Source organism: Mauremys mutica, chromosome 6 (genome assembly GCF_020497125.1).
Source record: "Mauremys mutica isolate MM-2020 ecotype Southern chromosome 6, ASM2049712v1, whole genome shotgun sequence".
In the NCBI taxonomy this organism is placed as follows: Eukaryota; Metazoa; Chordata; order Testudines; family Geoemydidae; genus Mauremys; species Mauremys mutica.
This window is the reverse complement of record NC_059077.1, coordinates 43868136-43886109: the sequence shown is the minus strand read 5'-3', so window position 1 is coordinate 43886109 and position 17974 is coordinate 43868136.

The window sequence follows — 17974 nt, the reverse complement described above, 5'->3', positions numbered from 1 at the left end:
TCTTCCCCTGCCCCCACCATCTCTTCTCACCCCAGCACGCTGCGTCCCTGCTCCTCCGCCTACTTCCCAGCATTTCCCACTGCCAAACAGCTGTTTGGCGGTGCTTAGGACTTTCCAGGGGGGAGGAGCAGGGATGCCACTTGCTCAGGGGAGGAGACGAAGAAGAGGTGGGGCAGGGGTGGGGATTTGGGAAAGGGGTTGGAATAGGGGCAGGGAGGGGGCGGAGTTGGGGCAGGGACTTTGGGGAAGGGGTTGGAATGGGTGCGGGGAAGGGGTGGGAAGAGGCGGGGCCACATATTTGAGACCCCTGTGATAGACTGTTAGGGGCACCAGGCATTATCCCCCATCGCCCAGGGGGTCTCTCTGTTAGGGGTGCTGGGCACCCAGAGGTCCCCCACATTGCCCGGGGTCTCTCCGTTGGGACACTGGACAGTGTCTGTGACGAAGTGGAAATTTTCTGTAACATTTTTATAATTCCTAGGTGAGCCTCCGTTTCTCTCTCGACTTTGGGCTGTGACGGGGTGTGTGTGTGTGTGTGTGGATGGAAAGGGTTACGCAGTGCAGGAGAGAGTCGGCACCTATGGCGGGCCACAGGAAACGGCCCGTGGGCCGCGTGTTTGAGACCCTTGGTGTAGATCATCATCAGTGTTACTGATCACATAAGAAATAGTTACAGGTGTTTATATTTTATTAAAACCCCTCTTTGCATTACAATTTAAAAAAAATTAATACATTAACTTTTAATAGCATATTATATTACTCTTCATTTTTTTCATTTTTGACTATACTTTTGTATCGTTGTATGAAAAGGTTTCAATGATACAGCCCTCGGGCCAATGTACTAGTCCTCATGTGGCCCTCGTGGTGATCTGAGTTTGAGATCCCTGCTTTAGCACCTCCATCATCCAGTGGCTCCACTGATTGTTTGGCATACTTCCTGCTTCAGATGTACTTGGAAAAAAATTGTTTTTGCTGTTAGTTTGTGTCTTTTGCTAGTTGCTCTTCAGATTGTTTTTTGGCCTCCATAATTATACTTTTACGCTTGACTTGCCAGAATTTATGCTCCTTTCTATTTTCCTCGGTAGAATTTGACTTCCAGTTTTTGAAAAGTGCCTTTTTGTCTCTAACTGTCTCTTTCACTCTGCTGTTTAGCCATGGTGGCATTTTTTTGGTCTTCTGGCTGTTTTTTTTTTTTTTTTAATTTCAGGTATACATATTGTTTGAACCTCTATTATGGTGTTTTTAAAAAGTTTCCATGCAGTGTGCAGGCATTTCACTCTTGTTCTGTCACTCATTCCTTTTAATTTCCATTTAACTAGCCACCTCATTTTTGTGTAGTTCCCCTTTTTTAAATTAAATGCTGTTGTGGTGGGCTTCTTTAGTATTTCGCCCCCCCCAAGAATGTTAAATGTAATTACATTATGCTTGCTATTACCTAGTGGTTCACCTTTCACTTATATGCACCTCTTGGACTAGATCCTGTGCTCCACTTAAGACTAAATCAAGAATTGCCTCTCTTCTTTTGGGTTCCAGGACTAGCTGCTCTATGAAGCAGCCATTAACGGTGACTAGAAATTTTCTCTCTGCATTCCATCCTGAGGTGACATGTTCCAAGTCAGTATGGGGATAGTTGAAATCCCTCATTATTATTGGGTTTTCTGTTTTTGTAGTTTCTCTAATCTCAGATCACCATTTCAATTCACCATCACCATCCTGGTCAGGTGATCAGTAGTATAGTCCCACTACCATACTCCTATTATTCAAGCATGGAATTTCTATCCATCATTCCATATTTTTCCTATATTTGATTCTATACTTTATTTCACATATAATGCCACTTCCTCACCAGCACGACTTACTCTGTCATTCCTATATTTTGTATCCTGGTATTACTATGTACCATTGATTATCATTATTCCACTAAGTTTTTATGATGCCTATTTTATCCCAGTCCTCATTTAGTATTAGGCACTCGAGTTCACCCATCTTAGTATTTAAACTTCTTGCATTTGCTTTCAAGCACTAATGAAATTTGTCAATATTTAGTCATAGGTGCTGGAACTAAGGGTGCGGGGAGTGGGGGGCTGCAGCACCCCCTGGCTTGAAGTGGTTTCCATCATATACAGGGTTTACAGTTTGGTTCAATGACTCTCAGCACCTGCACTGTAGAAATTGTTCCAGCACCCCTATATTTAGTTGTCTGCCTTCATGTAATGTAATTGAATATGATTCTTTTTCATTTGACTGTTTCTTGTCAGCTCCTTCCTGTACTTTATCAGCTTCTCCTGTTGAGTAGGAAATAGATCGTCCCCTTTAATAAATCCTCCTCTAAGGTATGTCTCTGTCTGAACACTGTGCTCCTCTGAACCTGTCAGCTTTACCCCAGCCCTTAGTTTAAAAACTCCTCTACAACCTTTTTAATTTTACATGCCAGGAATCCGGTTCTGTTTTGGTTTAGGTGGAGCCTGTCTTTTCAGCATAGGCTCCTCCTTTCCCAAAAAGTTCCCCAGTTCCTAATAAACATAAATCCCTCCTCCGAACATCACTCTCTCATCCATGCATTGAGACCCTGCTGTTCTGCCTGTCTAACTGGTCCTGCGCTTGGAACTGGAAACATTTGAAAGAATGCTACTACCCTAGAGTGACTTCAACTGGAGTGATTCAATTGTCTGACAGTTGGAATGCCTACTTTGGTATCTACAATGCTAGCTACAAGTAAAAAATAATTTTACACCATCTACTTGCTCTTTTAGGTTTCCAACAGTTATATAAATATAGTGTCAGTTTCCTCTCCTGTACACCAGTTTTTCATCAGTGTGGCTCAGTGGAGTTCCTTCTGATTTACACTAGTGTAAGAGAGGAGAAACAGAACCCTAGCTATTATATTACACACACAAAAAGTACATCAAGAGAACAGTTCAAGTGTAAAGTCAAGCACTCGAAAGATAGGAAATGTCAGAATTAAGGTTGCCTGTGCTTCCTTGCCCACCCAGCCCCAGTCTCCCACCTCTAGCTTCCAGGCAGTTTCTTCTCCCCTACAGTTCCAGTCTCACCAGAGTCCTTGTTCCAATCTACTCCTTTCCCTCCTCCTGGTCCAGCTTTTGTACTCCCCACCCCCCAAACCTCGCATTCAAATCAGGTGGCTTCCGCCTCCATGCTGCCTGGATGCCAGCAGAGGAATCATTTAGAGCACAAGATAGACAGATTCTCTCCTCTCAGTTACAGTGCTCAGCCCCCCTTGGCCTGGAGTAGCCATGACAGGGAAAGTCCCACTTTATTCCTCTAGCCCTGGGCTGGAGCATGCTCAGTAGCTCCATGGGGGCGGCACATACACAGTCTGGTCAGTATTAGCAGCTGTGAGAGACTCAAGCATGCTTTGGAGGACAGACTCTTTGGAGATTTTAGCTGTTAGACTCTAACAAGTCTCTGCTGATCATGTGCAGCCTGTGTTTCCCAAAGGCTTAAAACTTGGCTAAATTTTGGTGGATTTTCATAGGAATGGTAAAAGGCACATCCCTGACACAAAGGCCACCCCCTGCCCATTTCAAATTCCTGCTCCGAAGCATGAGTATTTAGTAGAGTATTTCAAAGAAAAGGTCTCAAGAATTTTTTCACATGGGACAAAGAATGTATTTTTCTCCAGGCTTGTTCTCAGAAATAGCTGAACCATTTTGCTGACATTTTCCCCCAAGAAATTCAGTCTGAGGTAAACATGAGGCATGGAAAATTTCAGCTCAAAGGGTTAGAGTTTTGCAAAGTTATAAGCAACTGAAAGCAGATGCTTATGATGGGAAGTGTCAGGGAACCTTAATAATACGTAGTGCTACCAGTCCCATCTATAATAAATTCTTCAGCGCTATTATTTCATTTTCTTTCTTTTAATGGATTTTGGCTTGATTACTGTATCAGCTCCAGGTTTATGCCAACAGCCATAGCAAGGACGTTGGTGTTTTGGTCCTCTTATCTGGGATTTAATAACCTACTTTAACCCTCACAAGACTCCCAGATACCAGGGTGATAGTACCTTATATGTGTTTGTTATAATAATAATGTAACTCATTGTTTTGTAAAGCACTTGAGTCTGAAAGTCACTATGAACTATGATTGCTAACTGGGTAACTATTAACTAGTAACATTAAAACACTGGAAGTATTATCTTCAGGAATCAATGGGCCTGATTCTTCCCTCACACTATTTTTACACCAGTGTAAACCCATCCATTTCAGAAAGTGGAGTAAGTTCCTGGGGGACAGCCATTTTAGACTTGATTCTGACCAACAGGGAGGAATTGGTTGTGAATCTGAAGGTGGAAGGCAATTTGGGTGAAAGGGATCATGAAATGATAGATTTCATGATTCCAAGGAAAGGAAGGAGTGAGTGCAGCAGTATAAGGATAATGGACTTTAAAAAAGCAGACATTAACAAGCTCAGAGAACTGGTAGGTAAGGTCCCTTGGCAAGAAGATCTAAGGGACACAAGCAGTTTCTAAAGCAGACAATATTAAAGGCACAACTGCAAACTATCCCAATGAAAAGGAAAGATAGGAATAATCTAAGAGGCCAATATGGCTCCATCAGGAGCTCTTTAATGACTGAAAATCAAAAAGGAACCCTACAAAAAGTGGACTTACGGACAAATTACTAAGGAGAAGTACAAAAGAACAGCATAAACTTGCCGGGACAAAATCAGAAAAGCTAGGGCACATAAAAGGCAATAAGAAGAGCTTCTTTAAATATATTAGGAGCAAGAGACAGACGAAGGACGGTTTAGGTCCTCTACTTAGTGGGGAAAGAGCGAATAACGGATGACATCAAGAATGTTGAGGTGTTTAATATCTACAGTAGAACCTCACAGTTATGAACATCTCAGAAATGGAGGTTGTTCATAACTCTGAAATATTTGTATCTCTGAACAAAACATTGCGGTTGTTCTTTCAAAAGTTTACAACTAAACATTGAATTAATACAGCTTTGAAACTTTACTATGCAGAAGAAAAATGCTGCTTTCCCTTTACTTTTTAGTAGTTTATGTTTAACACAGTACTGTACTGTATTTGTTTTTGTTTGTTTGTTTTGTTTTGTCTCTGCTGCTGCCTGATTGTCTACTTCCAGTTACATATGACGTGTGTGGTTGACTGGACAGTTTGTAACTCTGGTATTCATAACTCTGAGGTTCTACTGTATTTTGCTTCAGTCTGCACTACAAAGGCTAATGCTGACCAGATACTCAACACAATTAATATTAACAAGAAGGGGAAAGAAACACAGGCCAAAATAGGGAAAGAACAGGTTAAAATTTTTAAATAAGTAAGATATCTTCAAGTCAGCAGGACCTGACTAAGTTCATTCTGTGGTACTTAAGGAACTTGCTGAGGCAGTCTCGGAAGCATTAGCAATTATCTTTGAGAACTCCTAGAAGACAGGTGAGGTCCCAGAGGACTGAAGGAGGGAAAACATAGTACCTACCTTTAAAACAAAGAGAAACTGGGGAATTATAGACCAGTCAGCCTGACTTTGATACCTGGAACAAATCATTAAACAATCAAATTGTAAGCACCTGGAGGATAAAGGGGTTAGAAAGGAATAGCCAGCATGGTGCTGGTAATTCGATAAATGGCACTCTTCCCTGATGGCTTTAACTCTAAGTATGTGAGGAGTCCTATTGACTTCAAGTCCCATTTACTACTCACATGCTTTTAAGATAAGCTAATGATTTTGATGCTTTTCTGTACTGGAGCCAGAGCGCTCAGCCCATCATAGGATCATCACCTAAGTCAGTATTTGGACAATGTCCCGGTGCTGCTGGAAGTGCCCTCTTTCAGAGGAGATGTACAACCAAGGTCCTTGTCACTTGGTGGTGGTTAAAGATACTATGGCACTCTTTGTAAGAGTAGAATATATTGGCCAAATCCCATCTCTGAGAACTACATTTCCTCTACCCTTTCAACTGTATAGAGTGTTCTTCCCTTCCTGTCTTAGCTGTGCACTGGAAAACTGCTGCTGCATTCCATCATGGAGATGGCTGCATTTCAGAGTTCGCCATCTCTTCCTTTTCTACCTCACAGGGGTGTTGTGCAACTTAGGGCAGGTCTACACTACCGCTTAAGTTGATCAACTTGTGTCACTAAAGGGGAAGTGAGCAACGCAAGTTACAGTGACCTAAGCACTGTCCACATCAGCCCTATGTCAGTGGGAGATGCTGTTCCGCTGATGTAGCTTCTGCCTTTTGTGGAGGTGAAGTGATTTTGCTGATGGGAGAGTGCTCTCCAATCAGCATAGAGTGTCTTCTCCAGACACACTGCAGTTGCGTAGCTGCATCAGCGCAGCTGGACCGATGTAATGCTTCTAGTGTCGACCTGCCCTTGGTTAATGTTTGTTTGTAAAGCAGTTTGAAACCTTGGGATGTTGAAAAGTGCTATATACCTGCAAAGCATTATTAAGTGCTAAGTATTTCACCTTTTATTTTTAGTGCTTCTTAGCTATTTTCAGAAAAGCACTGAACACCAGTGGAAGGGGAATATGAGGAAGGAGAAAATAGGCTGCATTCACACTGCAAAGGCTCAGTACTTATCCCACAGCTAGCTTAGTCCTAGTAGCTCTCAACAAGGATAGATGTCATGATGGTAAAAATGTCTGCATCCTGTCTTCACTAGCACTTCTGTCATTGCTACCACCGGTGCTAGACCAACAGTGGGGAAAATGCTAATATAGATATAAAACCAGAAGAAGGCACTCTTCTCTGAGTCAGTATTGAACCAGAGCCCCAGGATGGTTTCAGGATGCACCTTGGCATTCTGTTCATTCATTATATCTGCTTTAGGCTAAGCTTGCAGCCCACAATTCACTCATACTGCCATTTGCTTTGCCTGTGCTTGAATAATTCTAATGCCTGCACACATGCAAATGTTAGGATTTGAACCTGCAAAACTTTCTGGGTAAAAAGTGGGTTTTGTGGGAGCAGCTTGCAGTCTGGGCCCATGTAGATGAATGTGCAACTTTGCATGCACCTAGATGGAGACCAGCTAAAAGTCTAGCTGAAAATGTAGTCCACAGTTGTCTGAAGTGCATGGAATCCATCCAAACACCCATTCCATGCTTACATTGTCAGGGTGCAAGTAATCTAGGTATCGGCATGATTGTTATAAAATCCACCCCAGTGTGTGAATGAGGAGCATGTTTCTAGAACTGCAGTGATGTGGGTCTAGAAAGCATACACTTTATGCAGCTCCAAAAGCACCAATGGGGAAGGACTTGGAGACCTACACTCTCCCTTTTCTTTTTTTTCTTTAAAATGATTGGCAAATGAGTGAAAAACATTATTTTATTAACCTTAATCACAAGTGTCAGGGAATGGAAACAAAAAATTACAGCATGTAACTGGGCCAGGTGCCACACAAGAGATTCTCTGTAGCTATTTTTGTGTTAAGCAGGAGACAAGGTGGGTGAGGTAATATTTTTTTTATTGGACTAATGTCTGTTGGTGAGAAACCTATGTCTACACCACAAATTACCCGCATTCTGCCATATATTTCATGTTATAGCAGTCTTGAATGATGACCCAGCACATGTTCGTTTTAAGAACACTTTCACAGCAGATTTGACAAAATGCAAAGAAGGTACCAATGTGAGATTTCTAAGGATAGATACAGCACTCGACCCAAGGTTTAAGAATCTGAAGTGCCTTCCAAAATCTGAGAGGGATGAGGTGTGGAGCATGCCTTCAGAAGTCTTAAAAGAGCAACACTCAGATGCAGAAACAACAGAACCCAAACCACCAAAAAAGAAAATCAACCTTCTGCTGGTGGCATCTGACTCAGATGATGAAAATGAACATGCATCGGTCCACTCTGCTTTGGATCGTTATCAAGCAGAACCTGTCATCAGCATGGACACATGTATTCTGGAATGGTGGTTGAAGCATGAAGGGACAAATGAATCTTTAGCACATCTGGCACGTAAATATCTTGCGATGCCAGCTACAACAGTGTCATGCGAACATCTGTTCTCACTTTCAGGTGACATTATAAACAAGAGGTGGGCAGCATTATCTCCTGCAAATTGTAACCAAACTTGTTTGTCTGAGCGATTGGCTGAAGTAGGACAGAGTGGAGCTGTAGGTTCTAAAGTTTTTACATTGTTCTATTTTTGAATGCAGTTATTTTTTGTACATAATTCTACATTCATAAGTTCAACTTTCATTATAAAGAGATTGCACTACAGTACTTGTATTAGGTGAATTGAAATATACTATTTCTTTTGTTTTTTACAGTGCAAATATTTGTAATAAAAATAAATATAAAATGAGCACTGTACACTTTGTATTCTGTGTTGCAATTGAAATCAATATATTTGAAAATGTAGAAAACATCCAAACATATTTAAATAAATGGTATTCATTATTGTTTAACAGTGCAATTAATCACGATTAATGTTTTTAATCACACAATTAATCGCAATTACATTTTTTAATCGCTTGAAAGGCCTAGTATTTAGCTGACACTCTGAGTACAAGATCAAACATATACTTTAGCAAGTAGTTAGCACATAGTAAGGGACCATTCAAGGTTTAGTGGCCTGTTAACACCCTTGTAGTCACAGGACAAAAAGAGGGGGTCAGTGGTTACAGACTGTTGTAATAAGCCATAAATCCAGTGTCTTAAGACCATGATTTAGTGTTTAGCAATGCTCTGAATTTAAGCTCTTAGGCTCGTCTTTTGTCTGTTAAACATCATCCTTAATACTTTGTGGTTTATTACATGTAACATACCAAGGGGCCAAATTCATCCCCAAATGTGCTCGAAGTCACATTGCCTTCCACTGGAGTTCCACATGGAGATCTGGGCAAGTTAGTGGTGCTGTTGCATTTAATACAATAAATCAATCTTTATTGGTGGGCAAGTAACTTCTGAAGCTGTAATTCACCTTTGGTGAAGGGGGCCCAGAGCCGGTCCCTCCACACCATTTAGGCCCTACATTGGGGCTGTGCAATGGGGGACTGCAATTAGAGCAATGGCACAGGGGAGGATGCATGGCACTGGAAATATCTCCGCACTGACCTGGCGTGGGCTATTGCAGACAGCCATGCTGGAGACAGCTCCAGGGAGAGTCTGCAAATCTGTTTATACAGATCCACTGGCCTCAACATCTTTTGCAACTGGCATGGGCGGCGGGAGCGGTGGGGGAAGTGCAGCCACTACTCCACTGAATGGGCTGGGCTAGCAGCCATGATGAGGGAAGAGGGAACCCTGTGCCCCTTCTGGTTGGAGGGGGGATTACACATCCCCTACTTCTCTGTTCTCTACCTGCATAGAGCCAGATCTCTTGGGCACCATGTAGGGTAGAGTGGATTCTACCTGACTGCAAAGATTCTGTCATCAAATCACTGGCAATGGAAATAGACTATGTACTTCTCTGCAGTTTCATTTAATAGCCCCATAATTCATCTTGGTCTGCTGAAATCTTCATCCCACTTCTGAACAATTCTCCCTGGACCAAAGCCAGATAGGTACATTCTATTTACTTCCATTTCTTTTGCTATCATTCTGGAATCTCTCTGATCTGGCAGTACTGCAGTCTACAAACTTCACACAGACTCCTGTGGTGTTCTCAGTAATACTTCATAGTAAATAAATTAGCACAACTTCACTGACTTCCATACTGTGTAACACTTGCATCTTTTCTTGACTGAGCCAGGCTCCCTGTTCTCTGCCTCACTTCAGTGCATTCTGCAAAACCTAAATAGGACTTACTGTGAAATTGAATTTTTTAAATTATTTTTCTAATTTAGCCTCCGTGATCATGTTTTCCAATTCTTCTCCAATTTCACATCTCTCCATGCTCTGTTTCAGTTTTTCCTGCTGAGTGCTGCCAACTGTGTGCAGCATACATTTTTCCTAGGGAAACAGAGCTAAATGGTAAATGTTTCTCCTACGTTTTTAAGGTGTGGATGGATAGACTATCTTCATATTAATCAAGGGTGAACGTGTCCCAAGCAATTCCTCTTCAATCTGAGTCCCACATGGTGGTTGATATAATAATAGTGTTAACCCACATGACTGAGTTAAGTGCTGCATTTATTACTAAGGGGAAAAAGATCCTGGAAAAAATGTACTTTTTTCAGGATCTGCTTACAACTTCAAAACAAAGAGGGTTAGATCCTCAGCTGATGTAAAACAGCATAGGTCGAATGACTACAAAGAGCTATGCTGATTTACAGCAGCTGAGGATCTGGCTCAGGCTGTCTCTTACTATGTATATTTATAGCGCCTGGCAGAATGCAGCCCTGATCTTGGCTGGAGCCTCTAGGCACTACCAGAACAACAGGTCAAAAACTCTGTACGAAGATTTTGTTTGTAAATGAATCTCTTGTACTATCTCCTACTTCAACTTTATTAAGCGTTGGCAACTAGTCCTCTAGCCTTGCTCAGGAAGAATTAGTTCACCTCTTATTAGCTGCTAGGATTATTGTTGCTGAGGTCTGGAAGAAATCTTAATGCTCCATTGCTGTTCAGATTGCTAACAAAAATTAGGGAGGTCTTTGCTATGGAAAAAAATGAGTAGGATGATTCACATGACAGGTATCTGAACCCATGGCTTCATCACTTTGGCGGAAGCTAATAGTTGGATCAAAACCCCAGTGCTCTGCCAGAATTCTTCTCTTGACTCAGGTTTGTCTACACCAGCAGTTCTCAAACTGTGGGTCAGGACCCCAAAATGTGTCGTGACCCATTTTAATGGGGTTGCCAAGGATGGTGTTAAACTTGCTGCGGCCCAGGGCCGAAGCTGAAGCCCAAGCCCTGAAGCCCTGGGCAGTGGGGCTCAGGTTACAGGCTCCCTGCCTGGAGCTGAAGCCCTTGGGCTAAGGCTTTCTCCCCCTCCCCCACACAGGGTGGTGGGGCTCGAGCTTTGCCCCCTTTGCCCCCCCATCTGGGGTGGTGGAGCTCAGGTGGGCTCCGGCTTTGGTTACCCCCCCTTCTGGGGTCATCTAGTAATTTTTGTTATCAGAAGGGAGTCGTGGTGCAATGAAGTTTGAGAACTGCTGCTCTAGTCATTCCACCCAGACAGGGAGATGACACCCATCCACCCCTCCTGTCTCCTTCACTGTTCCAAGAGCAATGTTAACCTTTGGCACCCACTGGGTAGCAATGCAATATACAGAGGGTAACTGAACCATGCCTAGGATTCATAAATATATTACAGACAATTCCTACTTTGTCACAGGACTCAAACTGGTTCTCTTTTGTATTAAGAGGAACCCCTAGATATTGAACCTGGACCTTGTACCTGCTGACCCCACTTGCAGATGGACTATCTCTTAAGCTTTATTTCTCTATTTTAACCTAAGGACTCCTGGTGCTGTGTGCCAGTTGACTAACAAACCCTACCCGTTTTTGAAAAGGGAGGAATAATACACATAGTACATACTGTCTCCGATGTTCCCCCAAGACTGGGAAGAACGTCAGGGAGGAAAAGCCAGAAATACCTATAAAAGAAATGCTATCACAACTTCCCCAGAATATGAACAATAACCACTAGTCATATTTTTAATAATAATAAAGCATCACACCTTTTTGCTCCTTTGCTCTCCTGTGCAGGGACAGGCACAATCAGGACCATAGGGAAGCCAACCACGATACATCTTTTTGAAACTGTATCTTATGTGAGGGAAATCCCACATTAACCCACTAGCATATAGAAATTGTGAGGTGCATAAAACATCACAACCCTATTATGCCTTGATCATATCCAGGTGCCAATTCTTTCCGACTGTAGGCTGCTTCCTTCCAGTTCCTGCTGCACAAAGATATTCACGACTATTCCATGAATGTCTCCTGGGCAGCTGGGTTATTCATCACTTCCCTTCCCTTCCCTAAGGCGAGATGTAGCCATGTAAAAATATGATCCTCCACACTGGTAAGGCTTTCAAACATAGCCTATGGTGAACCTAGAAATACTACTGGTGCTCTTGGAGAGCCCAGAACCCTTTCCTTTGAGAAGAGCTTACACAAAAGGACATCTGGGATGAAGGATTAAATCACATTCAGCAGCAGCAAATTTGCAATGTAAAATGGTGAATATTTGTCCTAAGACAAGCCCCACTCTTTATACTGGGGTGGCCAACCTGAGCCCGAGAAGGAGCCAGAATTTACCAATGTACATTGCCAAAGAGCCACAGTAATATGTCAGCAGCCCCCCATCAGCTCCCCACCCCAGCTCCCAGTGCCTCCCACTCATCTGCAGCTCCACTGATCAGTGCCTCCCTCCCACCTCCCTCCCTGTACCTCCCGCTCAGCTGTTTTGTGGCATGCAGGAGACTCTGGGGGGGGGGGAAGGAGGAGGAGTGAGGCATGGTAGGCTCAGGGGAGGGGGCAAATAGGGGTGGAGTGGGGGCAGGGCCTGTAGCAGAACCTGGGGTTGAGCAGTGAGCACACCCCCTCGGCACATTGGAAAGTTGGCACCTGTAGCTCCAGTCCCGGAGTTGGTGCCTATACAAGGAGATGCATATTAACCTCTGAAGAGCCGCATGTGGCTCTGGAGCCATGAGTTGGCCACCCCTGCTTTATACAAAACTGAACAGTGTAAGTCAGGCAAACTGTGGGAAAGGGCATAACATAGTATATTTTAAATACATGTGAAGTATATTGAAAATTCAGCTGCAAAATATGAATCCCTGAAGCTGAGGTCCGTAGTCATTGCAAGATTAAACCATTTTCTACTCATTTGCCAAACAAAATAGAAGAATGTCTGGGGCAGACCCTAATATAGAGTAATAAAGAGCTTGCATTATATCTGTGCCTTCAAAAATTCTCCACAGTATGTGACTGCAATTCACATAATTAGCAGTGTATAGCTTAAATCTAATTAAGGGTCAGATAAATTAATCTTCTCTCTCCGTGTTTATGGTGGCCTGTGATGTTAAGTTGACTAAAAACCAAAACCAAAAGAGAATTACTTTACAATACCATGGTAGAGTACTTCAGAACCACCAGCCTTTATCCAAAAAGCCATCATTAAAATCAAGAAAATGTTGGAAGCACAGTACCAAAACAAAAGTTTAAAAATATGTTCACTAAATGTTAATTGCTTCACTGTGCCTTTTATAATGCATAATTCACATGCAGTGATTAAATGTCTAAACAAAACCAACCAGAGATACTTATCCCACAATAATACATCTGTTGCTTATTTTTGTAGTGGCATAATGTTTTAGTCATGGAGTTGTTTGCTTTAAAATGTTACCACTAGAGGGTGCCCACATAGCAGTATTGCCAGACTCAGAAATTGCTCTTCTTATCTTGGCTAGAATTATCTGCTTTTATGCAGTTATTAGTGGCCTTAGGTTTTACGTTCCTAGTTGTTCTATTTTTCCTCCCATCTCTTTATTTAGAGCTTCTGTATGCTGAGACGGTCCTGCTGAATCAGCTACAAGTGGATCATTTACATGAAAAACATCCCAGGGCTATTTTAATGGTGTTTGTCAACCCAGTGCAAATGGCACATCCTCATTGTACCTCACTCCATGTCAGCATCACATATTGCTCACCGCTTCCGGAAATGAAATCTGCATTAAATCAAAGGATGAAAATAGTTGTGGTGCACTACTGGGAAGAAGATTATTTCCAAGGGATCCTATATGCACAAAACTGTAGTACTATCCCTTGTATGGGAAAGCAAACATGCATTCTTTCAAATAAATCAACATACATTTTCTTTGCTATGGTATATTCCAGGTCACGGAGTTGCTTCATCAGCCTAGCTAAAAGTGCTAAGCAAATATACCATCCTCACCTACATCTCATGCATGTCACAATTATTACAATAGGCACACTGCATTACACAACACTGTACAACATCCCTATGCTGTGTTAAGATACACTGATATTCATCCACCTTTTGTAGAATCTCTAAGGACCTCTCCTGCATACTGTTGTGTGCACTGATGGATGAGTAGGGGAAATCCTCCTCCTCAATCTGTGAATACATGGGCAGCAGGTGAAGCTTCCTCTTGGGGAGGCTAGCCCCCTGCCCTGCCTCTTCCAGCCATGGCCATGCCCCTGCTTGCTGCTCTCAGCCAGGGGCGGCTCTAGGAATCGCACCGCCCCAAGCAGGGCGGCACGCCGCGGGGCGCGCTCTGGTGGTTGCCGGTCCACAGCTCCGGTGGAACCTCCCGCAGGCATGACTGCGGAACGTCCGCCGGAGCCGCCTGCCGCCCTGCCGGCAAAATGCCACCCCAAGTGTGCACTTGGCGCGCTGGGATCTAGAGCCGGCCCTGCTCTCAGTGCCACCTGTGGCGCTAACTGGGGTGAAGGGGCTGAGAGCTTGGCTCCTCTCCCCCATGGCCCCAGCTGGGGAAGAGGGGGGAGCGGAGAGCTCGGTTAGGGCCACAGGAGGGGGGCTGAGAGCTTGGTCCCAACTGGGGTTGAGCACTCAACCTCAGCTGGGATCATGGTGGAGGTCTCAGCCCTTGCTGGAGCTTTGAGCCCAGAGCCCCTCCCAGTTTTGCCTCTTCCGCCTGCGGCCCCACCCATGTCCACACCCTGTTCCACACCTTCCCCCATGGCCCCGCCCCATTCCACCCCTGCTCTGCCTCTTCCACCAGAAGGCCTCACTCCCCAGTCGCTCCTCCTCTGCGCTATGTGGCTCTGAAACCAGAAAAGCTCTGTGTCCCCACCGTGGCCCCAGGGTCATGGAAGGGGGCAGATTTTTCCAGGGGCTCCAAATCCGCCACTGACCCCACCCCATCCGCCAGTGGCACAAGGTTTGGGGAGGCTTAGACTCCCCCAGCCTCCATTACGCACCACCCATGTGTGAATATAATAAAAACATCTAACAACCAGCATTTTACTGAAGCTGTCAATGAGATAAGGAGATTTCTAGAATAAATGGCTTTCAAGAAGAAATTTGAAGGAGGGGAGAAAGAATACTTGGTAGAGAAGAATTAAAACGTGATAGCATGAAAGAGGATTCACAGACAAGGGGGAGAAGATGAAAGGAAATATGAGAAGAGAGGAGTGAGACGAATGTAAGCAATGAGAGAGAGCAGGACAAGGTTATGTACGACCATGAACATGAGCATCCGGAGCTTGAAACTGACGTGGTAAAACAGGATGCCAATGAAGAGACTGAAGGAGAAGATGGAGGTTGGATCAGCAGGATGGGAAGATGACTTTAGCACCAGTATTTTCTAGGGTTTTTCTATGTATTTTTAGGCTTCATGGGATTCCCTGATTGGTTGGGAGGATGATTGAAGGATGAGATTTGTGAATAATGGTGATTGGTTATCTGAACAATGAGGTCCTGCCATCTCCTTAGCCCAGATCATTTATTTTGTGCTGATTTTCCATCCATGTCAGTAACTATGAGGGAACAGGAGCAATTCCACCTGGATCCTGAGAGTGAGATGCTCAGGGAGCAAACACAGGTACCGTGGAAAGATCTGTTTAGCAAAGTAATTAATTCTGGGGAATGGAGGGACCCAGGGGCTGGATAGGCAGTGGTGGAATAGATGTGTGTGGGACTGGGAAAAGTGAATATATAGTTTGTGCTTTGGTTACATTCCGATGCTTATCTGGTTAGTATTTAATGTCCTGACCTCAGTGGCAGTAAGAATGATATAAACAAGTGCCTGATAAAACTGGGACTGTTTGGATATCAGAACATGTCTAGACAGGCTCCTGTCCTCCCCTGCTTGGGGCTTGACTCCAGCTCTGACCACTAGGCTTGGCTGCCTGCCTTCTCTTCCGACTACAGGGCCTGGTCTCCTGCTGCTCTGAGCACTGGGCCTGACCACCTACACCCCTGTCGGTGACACTAGTAATGGACAAGAATTATTATGTACATACATATACTGATTTTTATCAGCTGCATTTGCCACTATTGGCCAGAAATAGTGTAGGTATTTCTGCGGTCACTGACAGAAATAGATAGAATCACTTTAATTTGCCAGCTTCACTCCTTTTTGTTCTGGTTCACTCTTTGTTCCTAGATGTTTGACCTTCTGTTTGGCTGGATTAGGAACATAGCATTTGATTGCACTCATTTTACCAAGCAAGCCAGAGTGCCTGATATAAGTGAGCAGTCATCATTGTTATTTACCACTCCACCAGTCTTTGGCATTTAGTTAAAACAGAGGTCTCCAAACTGTGGGGCGCGGAGGAACATTGGAGGTGTCGGGTGTGCAGCAGGGCCTGGGCCAGCTCCCCTCCCTGCCCCCAGCTTTGCTCCAGTCCCACCCCCAGCCACATCCTGGGCTCCTGGCACCACACCCGCCCCCAGCCTTGTGCCATCCCTGACCCTTGGCTACTGGCTGCAGCTCTATTCCTAGCCCAGGGCGAGGCTGGAGGTGAGGCTGGGAGCAGAGCTGCATCTGGCCATGGGCCCAGCTGTCAGCCCCCACCACAGCCTAGCTGTGGCTCCAAACCCACCCCCAGCCTCAGCCCCAGGCCATGGCCACGACTCCCAGCCCCAGCCTCACTTCCAGCTGCAGCCCCAGCCTCAGCCCCCTTACTCCCTCTATGTCCCCCTACCCGGAGCATGGCCCCACTCCCAGCCCCAGCCTTGGGGCGCAGGGGGACATGGACAGGGGTAAGGAAGATGCGACCCTCAGAAGTTTGAGGACTGCTGAGTTAGGAGGATGTCATTGGCAATCTTGATGAGCACAATTTCGATGCAGCAGAGAGGGTGGAGCCAGATTAGAGAGATCTAAATGGACAGTTGGGATGGAGGAGTAAACAGCATGCTCAAGATCTTGGAGGTGAAGGCGAGGAGAGATGAGGAAGTAATATGAGAATCAGCCTGAAGTCAGGGAAAGTTTTTCAGGACAGGAGATCCAGTAGCTTGCTTATAGGCAGACTAGTAAAGAGCCAGGATCTAGAGGAGAGAGGCTAGTAAGGGAGTTAGTTAGAAATATGGAAGTGGGGGGAAGGAGACATGAGGGGATGGAGTTGCAAGTTTGAGGCAGACAGAAGCAGAGTGACCTCAGAGTCCTGAAAGTTGCAAATACACAAATATCTTGGAAAAATTCTCTAAAAAATATGTAGATTTTTTTTTAATTAAAATTAACCATGGTCACCATAAATCCAAACTAGTGTGATTCCTCTGGGAATTTGTTTCCTTCTTTAGCTTTATATTTATTAAACATTTATTAAACATTATTATCTGAAACTTCCTGATACAGAAAATGTTAATCTCTTCCTATGCATAAGAAAAACATTGCCATTTAAAGGTCAAATTTTAAAATGGGCTCCATCCTGGCTTCTAGATTTGAGCCTGTGGACTTTGTGTGCACAATACTTTGTGCCAGCAGATAACAGAATGTAAATATCTAGCTTCCTGATGTGTGAGCAAAAATGGTTTGTATCTGTTAATAAGGTACAAATAGTAATTTGTGGCCACAAATAATATTGCACACAGAATTACAGGTGAAATTTCGAAGCCATTTTTGAATATTGGAAGCTAAATTACACTTGCTAGAGGAGTTTTCAAGAAGTCTGTAGAATGGTCCTAGTGGGCCCCACAGATTTTGCATGATCACTCCACTACCACTTAAGATGTTCCTGAAGGAGATGCATCTCTTGTTCCTTCTCTTTGTCATGCCTCCTCTTATTCCCCTTCTGTAGGTCAAAAGCCCTTAACTGGTTGGGCCATTGATTTGCTTCTGTCTCTATCATTTCCCAAATTTCCACACAGGCAGTTCTAAATGTTTTATCTTGCACAGGCTGTAAGATCAGCTAAGGAAGGTCCTAGACTAGACCTTAGCTGATCTTACAGCCTGTGCAAGATAAACGTATGATGTCGCTACTTGACATTTAGAACTGCCTGTGTGCAGTGGTATCACTGATTGGCGTTTCTCAAATTGACTCTCAGGTTAGCTTTCAAAGTGTAATGAATTGAGTAATTGTGCATTGCAACCATGCCTCTTTGTTACTATAGATCTAGTATTGTTTCTTGTCCCAGCTTCTGCCTTTTACAACCTG